This window comes from Pseudophryne corroboree, chromosome 2 (assembly GCF_028390025.1).
Source record: "Pseudophryne corroboree isolate aPseCor3 chromosome 2, aPseCor3.hap2, whole genome shotgun sequence".
Taxonomy (NCBI): Eukaryota; Metazoa; Chordata; class Amphibia; order Anura; family Myobatrachidae; genus Pseudophryne; species Pseudophryne corroboree.
In genome coordinates this window covers 517,898,003-517,911,708 of record NC_086445.1, presented here as the reverse complement: position 1 = coordinate 517,911,708, position 13,706 = coordinate 517,898,003, and the positions used below count along the sequence as shown (strand labels likewise).

General features: G+C 46.2%; 1 long non-coding RNA gene across 1 annotated transcript in view; it reads right to left on the bottom strand.

The window, feature by feature from the left end:
- The window catches only part of LOC135050929 (uncharacterized), an 85,019-nt gene that overhangs the window by 10,438 nt on the left and 60,875 nt on the right, over nucleotides 1–13,706 (bottom strand). The window contains exon 2 of the long non-coding RNA XR_010241927.1: nucleotides 5,661–6,021. This is a non-coding gene — a long non-coding RNA (uncharacterized LOC135050929). The remainder of the gene's footprint in view (nucleotides 1–5,660; nucleotides 6,022–13,706) is intronic.

Below are 13,706 nucleotides of genomic sequence, written 5' to 3'. Positions count from 1 at the left end.
CTGCGACGACTATTACAAGTGTTCCACTTTCAAGACGGATCCAGATATGGACTTTCAAACCTGCCTTTTTTGAACTCTGAGGAATTTCATCTGTACAGCATTGATGGGAGAGACCCAGGTTGTTCCATTGCCACAGCTTGCTTGCTGAAAAATCTCCACACCTCTGGAAGCCTCCATCAACACGGGTAATACCAGCTGTACATATTTCCTCTCACCAGAGAACTTTGCACAAGGCACTTAGTCCGGGATCCTTTTGTGGACACTGAAAGCAACCACCTTTAAACATTTCTCAGCTCCATATATGCCTCAATTTTATATCGGATATATATGTTCAGGATGTTTTTAGTTTTTTAGTTTGTGATGTATAGGTAATAAATTTTATGTCATTTTCATTGAAATTGATCCACAGTCATTATTAATATTGGAGAAACACATAAGCGCCAGTTTACACTTTCTTTTTCTTCTTCAGCTAGGCGTGTGTCAGAATTGGCGGCTTTGTCATGTAAAAGCCCCTATCTGGTTTTCCATATGGATAGGGCAGAATTGCGGACTCGTCCGCAGTTTCTGCCAAAGGTGGTGTCATCTTTTCATTTGAACCAACCCATTGTGGTGCCTGCAGCTACTCGTGACTTGGAGGATTCCAAGTTGCTTGATGTAGTCAGGGCTTTGAAGATCTATGTTGCCAGGACGGCTGGAGTCAGGAAAACTGACTCGCTGTTTATCCTGTATGCATCCAACAAGCTGGGTGCTCCTGCTTCAAAGCAAACCATTGCTCGCTGGATCTGTAACACGATTCAGCAGGCTCATTCTGCGGCTGGATTGCCGCATCCAAAATCAGTGAAAGCCCATTCCACAAGGAAGGTGGGCTCTTCTTGGGCGGCTGCCCGAGGGGTCTCGGCATTACAGCTTTGCCGAGCTGCTACTTGGTCGGGTTCAAACACATTTGCAAAATTCTACAAGTTTGATACCCTGGCTGAGGAGGACCTGGTGTTTGCCCATTCGGTGCTGCAGAGTCATCCGCACTCTCCCGCCCGTTTGGGAGCTTTGGTATAATCCCCATGGTCCTTACGGAGTCCCCAGTATCCACTAGGACGTTAGAGAAAATAAGAATTTACTCACCGGTAATTCTATTTCTCGTAGTCCGTAGTGGATGCTGGGCGCCCGTCCCAAGTGCGGACTTTCTGCAATATGTGTATATAGTTATTGCTTAACAAAAGGTTATGGTTATGTAGCATCGGTTGAGTGATGCTCAGTTGTTGTTCATACTGTTAACTGGGTAAGTTTATCACAAGTTGTACAGTGTGATTGGTGTGGCTGGTATGAGTCTTACCCTGGATTCCAAAATCCTTTCCTTGTAATGTCAGCTCTTCCGGGCACAGTTTCCTTAACTGAGGTCTGGAGGAGGGGCATAGAGGGAGGAGCCAGTGCATACCAGATAGTACTGAATCTTTCTTTAGAGTGCCCAGTCTCCTGCGGAGCCCGTCTATTCCCCATGGTCCTTACGGAGTCCCCAGCATCCACTACGGACTACGAGAAATAGAATTACCGGTGAGTAAATTCTTATTTTTACAATTATAATTAAGTAATTAAAATTATTTTAGATGTCGTGCAGTGCTGCCGCTGCCAACAGAGAGGTAAGTATTGAAGAAATGGTTGCAGGATGTGCGGTGTGGACCGAGCACCCTGCACCCATTACATATACATCACTGAGCTGCGAGTTGCAAGTGAAGACTTGGAGGGCAGCATGCAGCTCTGGGGCCGTCTGTTGCTCATCACTGATATACACATACACAATTGTTCCAGTACAGTATGTACAGTGCATCCGGAAAGTATTCACAGCGCTTCACTTTTCCCACATTTTGTTATGTTACAGACTTATTTCAAAATGGAATACATTAATTTTTCCCCTCAAAATTCTACACACAATACCCCATAATGACAATGTGAAAAGTTTTTTTTTAGATTTTTGTCAATTTATTAAAAATTAAAAACTTAAGAAATCACATGTACATAAGTATTCACAGCCTTTACCATGAAGCTCATCCTTCATCCTTGAGATGTTCCTACAGCTTGATTGGAGTCTACCTGTGGCAAATTCAGTTGATTAGACATGATTTGGAAAGGCACACACCTGTCTATATAAGGTCCCACACTTGACAGTGCATGTCTGAGCACAAACCAAGCATGAAGTCAAAGGAATTGTCTGTAGACCTCCAAGACAGGATTGTCTCGAGGTACAAATCTGGGGAAGGGTACAGAAAAATATATCCTGCTTTGAAGGTCCCAATGAGCACATCATCGGTAACTGGAAGAAGTTCGGAACCACCAGGACTCTTCGAAGAGCTGGCGGCCGTCTAAACTGAGCGATCGGAGGAGAAGGGCGCTAGTCAGGGAGGTGACCAAGAACCCGATGGTCACTCTGTCAGAGCTACAGCATTCCCCTGTGGAGAGAGGAGAACCTTCCAGAAGGACAACCATCGCTGCAGCAATCCACCAGTCAGGCCTGTATAGTAGAGTGGCCAGACGGAAGCCACTCCTTAGTAAAAATCACATGACAGCCCGCCTGGAGTTTGCCAAAATGCACCTGAAGGACTCTCAGACCATAAGAAACAAAGAGCCTAATTCAGACCCAGCAAGCTATTTTTGCACTGCTGCGATCAGATAGTCACCGCCTACAGGGGGAGTGTATTTTAGCTGTGCAAGCATGCGAATGCATGTATGGCAGAGCTGTACAAACAAATTTTGTATAGTCTCTGCGCAGCCCAGGACTTACTCAGCCAATGCGATCAGATCAGCCTGTCCGGGAACGGAATTGACGTTAGGAACCCTCCCTGCAAACGCATGGACACGCCTGCGTTTTTCCAGACACTCCCTGAAAACAGTCAGTTGACACCCACAAATGCCTTCTTCCCGTCAATCTCCTTACGATCGTCTGTGCGAACAGATTTGTCGCACAAACCCATTGCTGAGCGGCGATCCGCTTTCTACCCGTGCGACACGCCGGTGCATGCGCCGTTTGGACTTGATCGCCGTTGTGCGAAAATGCATGGCAGGGATCAGGTTTGTATTACCCCCAAAATTCTCTGGTCTGATGAGACAAAGATTGAACTCTTTGTCATGAATGCCAAGCATCATGTTTGGAGGAAACTAGGCCCCACTCATCCCCAGGCCAATACCATCCCTACAGTGAAGCATGGTGGTGGTAGCATCATGTTGTGAGGATGTTTTTCAGCGGCAGGAACTGGGAGACTAGTCAGGATAGAGGGAAAGATGAATGCAGCAATGTACAGAGACATGCTGGATGAAAACCTGCTCCAGAGCGCTCTTGACCTCAGACTGGGGCGACGGCTCATCTTTCAGCAGGACATTGACCCTGAGCTCACAGCCAAGATATCAAAGGTGAATACTTTCCGGATGCACTGTATATTCTACAGTCCCATATGCAGTGTCCTAAATATTTTATATCAAACTGAATAATCATGAGAAACAAAATTCTCTGGTTTGATTAGACAAAGATTGAACTCTTTGGCATGAATGCCAGGCGTCATGTTTGGTGAAAACCAGGCACTGCTCATCACCAGGCCAATTCCATCCCTACAGTGAAGCATGATGGTGGCAGCATCATTTTGTGGGGATGTTTTTCAGCGGCAGGAACTAGGAGATTAGTCAGGATTATGGTGGCCAATCCCGGGATCGTGATCGGCGGGATCCCGGGATTTAGGCCCAAAAATGGCCGGGATTCAATCCCGGAATTGAGGGATCAGCGTTGAGCGTCCACAGGACACTCAAATGCTGCCTGGCTTCCTGCTTCCGAGTCCCCAGCGCAGCGTGAGAGGTCACGCTGCGCTGTTAGCTTCTGCTGGGAGCCGCCAGCAGCGTTCACAGAATGTTCCCCTCCTGCCTGCCCCCGGTATATGGTGAGTTATATTTGCGGGGCGGGGTGGGGCCACCTAGGTAAAAGCCAATCCCAGGATTGGCCATTTTTCAATCCCGATACCCGGGATTGAAAAAATGGCCCAGGATTGGCTTCCCTAGTCAGGATAGAGGGAAAGATGAGTTGAGCAATGTACAGAGACATCCTGGATGAAAACCTGCTCCAGAGCGCTCTTGACCTCAGACTGGGGCGACGGTTCATCTTTCAATGACCCTAAGCACACAGCCAAGATATCAAAGGAGTGGCTTCAGGACAACTCTGTGAATGTCCTTGAGTGGCCCAGCCAGAGCCCAGACTTGAATCAGATTGAACAACTCTGGAGAGATCTGAAAATGGCTGTGCACCGACGCTTCCCATCCAACCTGATGGAGCTTGAGAGGTGCTGCAAAGAGGAATGGGCGAAACTGCCTAAAGATAGGTGTGCCAAGCTTGTGGCATCATATTCAAATAGACTTGAGGCTGCAATTGCTGCCAAAGGTGCATCAGCAAAGTATTGAGCAAAGACTGAATACTTATGTACATGTGATTTCTTAGTTTTTTATTTTTAATAAATTTGCGAAAATCTAAAAAAAAAAAAAAAAAAATTCACATTGTCATTATGGGGTATTGTGTGTAGAATTTTTAGGGAAAAATTAATTTGTTCCATTTTGGAATAAGGCTGTAAAATAACAAAATGTGGAAAAAGTGAAGTGCTGTGAATACTTTCCGGATGCACTGTATATTCTACAGTGCCATATGCAGTGTCCCATATATTTTATATCAAACTGAATATTAATTATTATTGCGCCAATATGCTAATTCCTTGTTTCCTTGTCTCCCTTTTTACAGCCTGATGTAGAGCCCAAATGTCTTCATACCTTAAATGTAGAGCTAACTAATAGGCCCTACACACATGCCGATATCACTGCACGATATGAACGATCTCGTTCATTAATGAACGAGATAAAGTTCATATTGTGCAGTGTGGAGTCACCAGCGATGAACGATGCGCGGCCCCGCGCTCGTTCATCGCTGGTGACATGTCGGCTGTGCATGCAGGCCAATATGGACGAGATCGGCCATATTTGCCTGCACGTCTATGGAGCCGGGTGACGGGGGGATTGAAGAAACTTCACTCCCCCTGTCACTGCCTCCCCGCCGCCGGGTCGCCCATCGGCCGTATCGGCCGCCGGGCAACTCGGCGGCACATCGCCTAATGTGTAGGGCCATAAGGCTTATTCAGAATAATGAATAAAGCAAAGTATAAAGAAGTAAAATTACTGTATGACAGTCCAAATTATTTAAAACTACCATAGAAATAAATGTGTTCCAGCCCTGCTCTATTTAACAGCTTCAATATTGCATGAAGTCCTACAACGGAATTTGCTGCGCTATATAAGAAACTGTTAATAAATTAATAAATACGACCCAAGGACATTTCAAACTGTTTTGTGAGGCCATGGAAGATAATCCCGAAAAAGAAATGACATTTTTACTGGAAACTGCTTTATGAAAACTAACAAACGGAGAGGGAGAAACATTGGCAGCCCAGTAACTGAATTAGAAGTCAAAAACTTAATTGGGGAATTTAATTCTGAGTGATATTTTTCCTTGCATCCTATAGAGATGTGCAGTATAATAAGTAAAGATTAGCTACAGTGCTAAATGGTAATGTGCACAGCCGGACAGCGCAGTGATGGTCGTTGGTACATTTCTCAGAATTGAACTTCCCCAATTATATCCTTACCTATTGGGAAAACACTGGGACCAGATGTCCAAGCACAGAGTATTATGAAATTCTGCCTCCTACAGTTGTGCCACATCTAGTGTCCTTTCTAACTTTTTACTAGCAGGAAGAGAGTTTAATTTGGTTGTGATAATTTTGCTTCCAAAATCAAATAAAGTTCCAGAGTTACTATAATCTTATAGTCCCATCCAGGTGCGTAGCATGGGCGGAGAGGGTGCTCCAGGAACTGATGGTGACAGGGGGGCGCGTTGGGGCAGACTGACGATTGTTTTATTCTCCATATATCCACTAATTGACTGCCGTTATTATATCATGTCCATGATGCTGCCAGGAACTGGAATACAGGGGCCTCTTAAGGAACCTGGAACAAAGGTGAAAGGACAGTAAAAAAAAAATATGTTAGTGACCACGTCCGCACCAGTGAGACGGGCACTGGCACCAATCTCCAAGGCATTTTAAAAGCGGATGTACAAAACGGACAAGTAGTTGGTGTCTACTTCATACAAGGAAGTGAGTAACATATAGAGATGAGCGCCTGAAATTTTTCGGGTTTTGTGTTTTGGTTTTGGGTTCGGTTCCGCGGCCGTGTTTTGGGTTCGAACGCGTTTTGGCAAAACCTCACCGAATTTTTTTTGTCGGATTCAGGTGTGTTTTGGATTCGGGTGTTTTTTTCAAAAAACACTAAAAAACAGCTTAAATCATAGAATTTGGGGGTCATTTTGATCCCAAAGTATTATTAACCTCAAAAACCATAATTTACACTCATTTTCAGTCTATTCTGAATACCTCACACCTCACAATATTATTTTTAGTCCTAAAATTTGCACCGAGGTCGCTGTGTGAGTAAGATAAGCGACCCTAGTGGCCGACACAAACACCGGGCCCATCTAGGAGTGGCACTGCAGTGTCACGCAGGATGTCCCTTCCAAAAAACCCTCCCCAAACAGCACATGACGCAAAGAAAAAAAGAGGCGCAATGAGGTAGCTGTGTGAGTAAGATTAGCGACCCTAGTGGCCGACACAAACACCGGGCCCATCTAGGAGTGGCACTGCAGTGTCACGCAGGATGGCCCTTCCAAAAAACCCTCCCCAAACAGCACATGACGCAAAGAAAAAAAGAGGCGCAATGAGGTAGCTGTGTGAGTAAGATTAGCGACCCTAGTGGCCGACACAAACACCGGGCCCATCTAGGAGTGGCACTGCAGTGTCACGCAGGATGTCCCTTCCAAAAAACCCTCCCCAAACAGCACATGACGCAAAGAAAAAAAGAGGCGCAATGAGGTAGCTGTGTGAGTAAGATTAGCGACCCTAGTGGCCGACACAAACACCGGGCCCATCTAGGAGTGGCACTGCAGTGTCACGCAGGATGTCCCTTCCAAAAAACCCTCCCCAAACAGCACATGACGCAAAGAAAAAAAGAGGCGCAATGAGGTAGCTGACTGTGTGAGTAAGATTAGCGACCCTAGTGGCCGACACAAACACCGGGCCCATCTAGGAGTGGCACTGCAGTGTCACGCAGGATGTCCCTTCCAAAAAACCCTCCCCAATCAGCACATGATGCAAAGAAAAAGAAAAGAAAAAAGAGGTGCAAGATGGAATTGTCCTTGGGCCCTCCCACCCACCCTTATGTTGTATAAACAAAACAGGACATGCACACTTTAACCAACCCATCATTTCAGTGACAGGGTCTGCCACACGACTGTGACTGATATGACGGGTTGGTTTGGACCCCCCCCAAAAAAGAAGCAATTAATCTCTCCTTGCACAAACTGGCTCTACAGAGGCAAGATGTCCACCTCATCTTCACCCTCCGATATATCACCGTGTACATCCCCCTCCTCACAGATTATCAATTCGTCCCCACTGGAATCCACCATCTCAGCTCCCTGTGTACTTTGTGGAGGCAATTGCTGCTGGTCAATGTCTCCGCGGAGGAATTGATTATAATTCATTTTAATGAACATCATCTTCTCCACATTTTCTGGATGTAACCTCGTACGCCGATTGCTGACAAGGTGAGCGGCGGCACTAAACACTCTTTCGGAGTACACACTTGTGGGAGGGCAACTTAGGTAAAATAAAGCCAGTTTGTGCAAGGGCCTCCAAATTGCCTCTTTTTCCTGCCAGTATAAGTACGGACTGTGTGACGTGCCTACTTGGATGCGGTCACTCATATAATCCTCCACCATTCTATCAATGTTGAGAGAATCATATGCAGTGACAGTAGACGACATGTCCGTAATCGTTGTCAGGTCCTTCAGTCCGGACCAGATGTCAGCATCAGCAGTCGCTCCAGACTGCCCTGCATCACCGCCAGCGGGTGGGCTCGGAATTCTGAGCCTTTTCCTCGCACCCCCAGTTGCGGGAGAATGTGAAGGAGGAGATGTTGACAGGTCGCGTTCCGCTTGACTTGACAATTTTGTCACCAGCAGGTCTTTCAACCCCAGCAGACCTGTGTCTGCCGGAAAGAGAGATCCAAGGTAGGCTTTAAATCTAGGATCGAGCACGGTGGCCAAAATGTAGTGCTCTGATTTCAACAGATTGACCACCCGTGAATCCTTGTTAAGCGAATTAAGGGCTGCATCCACAAGTCCCACATGCCTAGCGGAATCGCTCCCTTTTAGCTCCTTCTTCAATGCCTCCAGCTTCTTCGGCAAAAGCCTGATGAGGGGAATGACCTGACTCAGGCTGGCAGTGTCTGAACTGACTTCACGTGTGGCAAGTTCAAAGGGCATCAGAACCTTGCACAACGTTGAAATCATTCTCCACTGCACTTGAGACAGGTGCATTCCACCTACTATATCGTGCTCAATTGTATAGGCTTGAATGGCCTTTTGCTGCTCCTCCAACCTCTGAAGCATATAGAGGGTTGAATTCCACCTCGTTACCACTTCTTGCTTCAGATGATGGCAGGGCAGGTTCAGTAGTTTTTGGTGGTGCTCCAGTCTTCTGTACGTGGTGCCTGTACGCCGAAAGTGTCCCGCAATTTTTCTGGCCACCGACAGCATCTCTTGCACGCCCCTGTCGTTTTTTAAAAAATTCTGCACCACCAAATTCAAGGTATGTGCAAAACATGGGACGTGCTGGAATTTGCCCATATTTAATGCACACACAATATTGCTGGCATTGTCCGATGCCACAAATCCACAGGAGAGTCCAATTGGGGTAAGCCATTCCGCGATGATCTTCCTCAGTTGCCGTAAGAGGTTTTCAGCTGTGTGCGTATTCTGGAAAGCGGTGATACAAAGCGTAGCCTGCCTAGGAAAGAGTTGGCGTTTGCGAGATGCTGCTACTGGTGCCGCCGCTGCTGTTCTTGCGGCGGGAGTCCATACATCTACCCAGTGGGCTGTCACAGTCATATAGTCCTGACCCTGCCCTGCTCCACTTGTCCACATGTCCGTGGTTAAGTGGACATTGGGTACAACTGCATTTTTTAGGACACTGGTGAGTCTTTTTCTGACGTCCGTGTACATTCTCGGTATCGCCTGCCTAGAGAAGTGGAACCTAGATGGTATTTGGTAACGGGGGCACACTGCCTCAATAAATTGTCTAGTTCCCTGTGAACTAACGGCGGATACCGGACGCACGTCTAACACCAACATAGTTGTCAAGGACTCAGTTATCCGCTTTGCAGTAGGATGACTGCTGTGATATTTCATCTTCCTCGCAAAGGACTGTTGAACAGTCAATTGCTTACTGGAAGTAGTACAAGTGGGCTTACGACTTCCCCTCTGGGATGACCATCGACTCCCAGCGGCAACAACAGCAGCGCCAGCAGCAGTAGGCGTTACACGCAAGGATGCATCGGAGGAATCCCAGGCAGGAGAGGACTCGTCAGAATTGCCAGTGACATGGCCTGCAGGACTATTGGCATTCCTGGGGAAGGAGGAAATTGACACTGAGGGAGTTGGTGGGGTGGTTTGCGTGAGCTTGGTTACAAGAGGAAGGGATTTACTGGTCAGTGGACTGCTTCCGCTGTCACCCAAAGTTTTTGAACTTGTCACTGACTTATTATGAATGCGCTGCAGGTGACGTATAAGGGAGGATGTTCCGAGGTGGTTAACGTCCTTACCCCTACTTATTACAGCTTGACAAAGGGAACACACGGCTTGACACCTGTTGTCCGCATTTCTGGTGAAATACCTCCACACCGAAGAGCTGATTTTTTTGGTATTTTCACCTGGCATGTCAACGGCCATATTCCTCCCACGGACAACAGGTGTCTCCCCGGGTGCCTGACTTAAACAAACCACCTCACCATCAGAATCCTCCTGGTCAATTTCCTCCCCAGCGCCAGCAACACCCATATCCTCCTCATCCTGGTGTACTTCAACACTGACATCTTCAATCTGACTATCAGGAACTGGACTGCGGGTGCTCCTTCCAGCACTTGCAGGGGGCGTGCAAATGGTGGAAGGCGCATGCTCTTCACGTCCAGTGTTGGGAAGGTCAGGCATCGCAACCGACACAATTGGACTCTCCTTGTGGATTTGGGATTTCGAAGAATGCACAGTTCTTTGCTGTGCTGCTTTTGCCAGCTTGAGTCTTTTCATTTTTCTAGCGAGAGGCTGAGTGCTTCCATCCTCATGTGAAGCTGAACCACTAGCCATGAACATAGGCCAGGGCCTCAGCCGTTCCTTGCCACTCCGTGTGGTAAATGGCATATTGGCAAGTTTACGCTTCTCCTCCGACAATTTTATTTTAGGTTTTGGAGTCCTTTTTTTACTGATATTTGGTGTTTTGGATTTGACATGCTCTGTACTATGACATTGGGCATCGGCCTTGGCAGACGACGTTGCTGGCATTTCATCGTCTCGGCCATGACTAGTGGCAGCAGCTTCAGCACGAGGTGGAAGTGGATCTTGATCTTTCCCTAATTTTGGAACCTCAACATTTTTGTTCTCCATATTTTAATAGGCACAACTAAAAGGCACCTCAGGTAAACAATGGAGATGGATGGATTGGATACTAGTATACAATTATGGACGGGCTGCCGAGTGCCGACACAGAGGTAGCCACAGCCGTGAACTACCGCACTGTACTGTGTCTGCTGCTAATATATAGACTGGTTGATAAAGAGATAGTATACTCGTAACTAGTATGTATGTATAAAGAAAGAAAAAAAAACCACGGTTAGGTGGTATATACAATTATGGACGGGCTGCCGAGTGCCGACACAGAGGTAGCCACAGCCGTGAACTACCGCACTGTACTGTGTCTGCTGCTAATATATAGACTGGTTGATAAAGAGATAGTATACTCGTAACTAGTATGTATGTATAAAGAAAGAAAAAAAAACCACGGTTAGGTGGTATATACAATTATGGACGGGCTGCCGAGTGCCGACACAGAGGTAGCCACAGCCGTGAACTACCGCACTGTACTGTGTCTGCTGCTAATATAGACTGGTTGATAAAGAGATAGTATACTCGTAACTAGTATGTATGTATAAAGAAAGAAAAAAAAACCACGGTTAGGTGGTATATACAATTATGGACGGGCTGCCGAGTGCCGACACAGAGGTAGCCACAGCCGTGAACTACCGCACTGTACTGTGTCTGCTGCTAATATATAGACTGGTTGATAAAGAGATAGTATACTCGTAGCTAGTATGTATGTATAAAGAAAGAAAAAAAAACCACGGTTAGGTGGTATATACAATTATGGACGGGCTGCCGAGTGCCGACACAGAGGTAGCCACAGCCGTGAACTACCGCACTGTACTGTGTCTGCTGCTAATATATAGACTGGTTGATAAAGAGATAGTATACTCGTAACTAGTATGTATGTATGTATAAAGAAAGAAAAAAAACCACGGTTAGGTGGTATATACAATTATGGACGGGCTGCCGAGTGCCGACACAGAGGTAGCCACAGCCGTGAACTACCGCACTGTACTGTGTCTGCTGCTAATATAGACTGGTTGATAAAGAGATAGTATACTCGTAACTAGTATGTATGTATAAAGAAAGAAAAAAAAACCACGGTTAGGTGGTATATACAATTATGGACGGGCTGCCGAGTGCCGACACAGAGGTAGCCACAGCCGTGAACTACCGCACTGTACTGTGTCTGCTGCTAATATATAGACTGGTTGATAAAGAGATAGTATACTCGTAACTAGTATGTATGTATAAAGAAAGAAAAAAAAACCACGGTTAGGTGGTATATACAATTATGGACGGGCTGCCGAGTGCCGACACAGAGGTAGCCACAGCCGTGAACTACCGCACTGTACTGTGTCTGCTGCTAATATATAGACTGGTTGATAAAGAGATAGTATACTCGTAACTAGTATGTATGTATAAAGAAAAAAAAAAAAACCACGGTTAGGTGGTATATACAATTATGGACGGGCTGCCGAGTGCCGACACAGAGGTAGCCACAGCCGTGAACTACTGCACTGTACTGTGTCTGCTGCTAATATATAGACTGGTTGATAAAGAGATAGTATACTCGTAACTAGTATGTATGTATAAAGAAAGAAAAAAAAACCACGGTTAGGTGGTATATACAATTATGGACGGGCTGCCGAGTGCCGACACAGAGGTAGCCACAGCCGTGAACTACCGCACTGTACTGTGTCTGCTGCTAATATATAGACTGGTTGATAAAGAGATAGTATACTCGTAACTAGTATGTATGTATAAAGAAAGAAAAAAAAACCACGGTTAGGTGGTATATACAATTATGGACGGGCTGCCGAGTGCCGACACAGAGGTAGTCACAGCCGTGAACTACCGCACTGTACTGTGTCTGCTGCTAATATAGACTGGTTGATAAAGAGATAGTATACTACTAATATTATATATACTGGTGGTCAGGTCACTGGTCACTAGTCACACTGGCAGTGGCACTCCTGCAGCAAAAGTGTGCACTGTTTAATTTTAATATAATATTATGTACTCCTGGCTCCTGCTATAACCTATAACTGGCACTGCAGTAGTGCTCCCCAGTCTCCCCCACAATTATAAGCTGTGTGAGCTGAGCAGTCAGACAGATATATAATATATATAGATGATGCAGCACACTGGCCTGAGCCTGAGCAGTGCACACAGATATGGTATGTGACTGACTGAGTCACTGTGTGTATCGCTTTTTTCAGGCAGAGAACGGATATATTAAATAAACTGCACTGTGTGTCTGGTGGTCACTCACTATATAATATATTATGTACTCCTGGCTCCTGCTATAACCTATAACTGGCACTGCAGTAGTGCTCCCCAGTCTCCCCCACAATTATAAGCTGTGTGAGCTGAGCAGTCAGACAGATATATAATATTATATATAGATAATAGATGATGCAGCACACTGGCCTGAGCCTGAGCAGTGCACACAGATATGGTATGTGACTGAGTCACTGTGTGCTGTGTATCGCTTTTTTCAGGCAGAGAACGGATTATAAATAAAACTGGTGGTCACTGGTCACTATCAGCAAAACTCTGCACTATACTGAGTACTCCTAATGCTCCCCAAAATTAGTAAATCAAGTGTCTCTCTAATCTATTCTAAACGGAGAGGACGCCAGCCACGTCCTCTCCCTATCAATCTCAATGCACGTGTGAAAATGGCGGCGACGCGCGGCTCCTTATATAGAATCCGAGTCTCGCGATAGAATCCGAGCCTCGCGAGAATCCGACAGCGTCATGATGACGTTCGGGCGCGCTCGGGTTAACCGAGCAAGGCGGGAAGATCCGAGTCGCTCGGACCCGTGAAAAAAAACATGAAGTTCTGGCGGGTTCGGATTCAGAGAAACCGAACCCGCTCATCTCTAGTAACATATAGAGCTTACCTCACACAAAAACTAAAAGTCACTATTGGCACCACACCAGACAACAACTGCTGCAAGTGCCAAATGCCAGAGGCGGAGATATTGCATTGTTCATGGTCACGTCCGAAGATACAAGAATTCTGCAGAGCTGTAAAGGAATATTGTACAGCTACACTTCCAATGTAGTTCATTAGAGGATATGATTCAGTGTTATGGAATACACACACACACACACACACACACACACACACACACACACAACACCAGTTGACAGT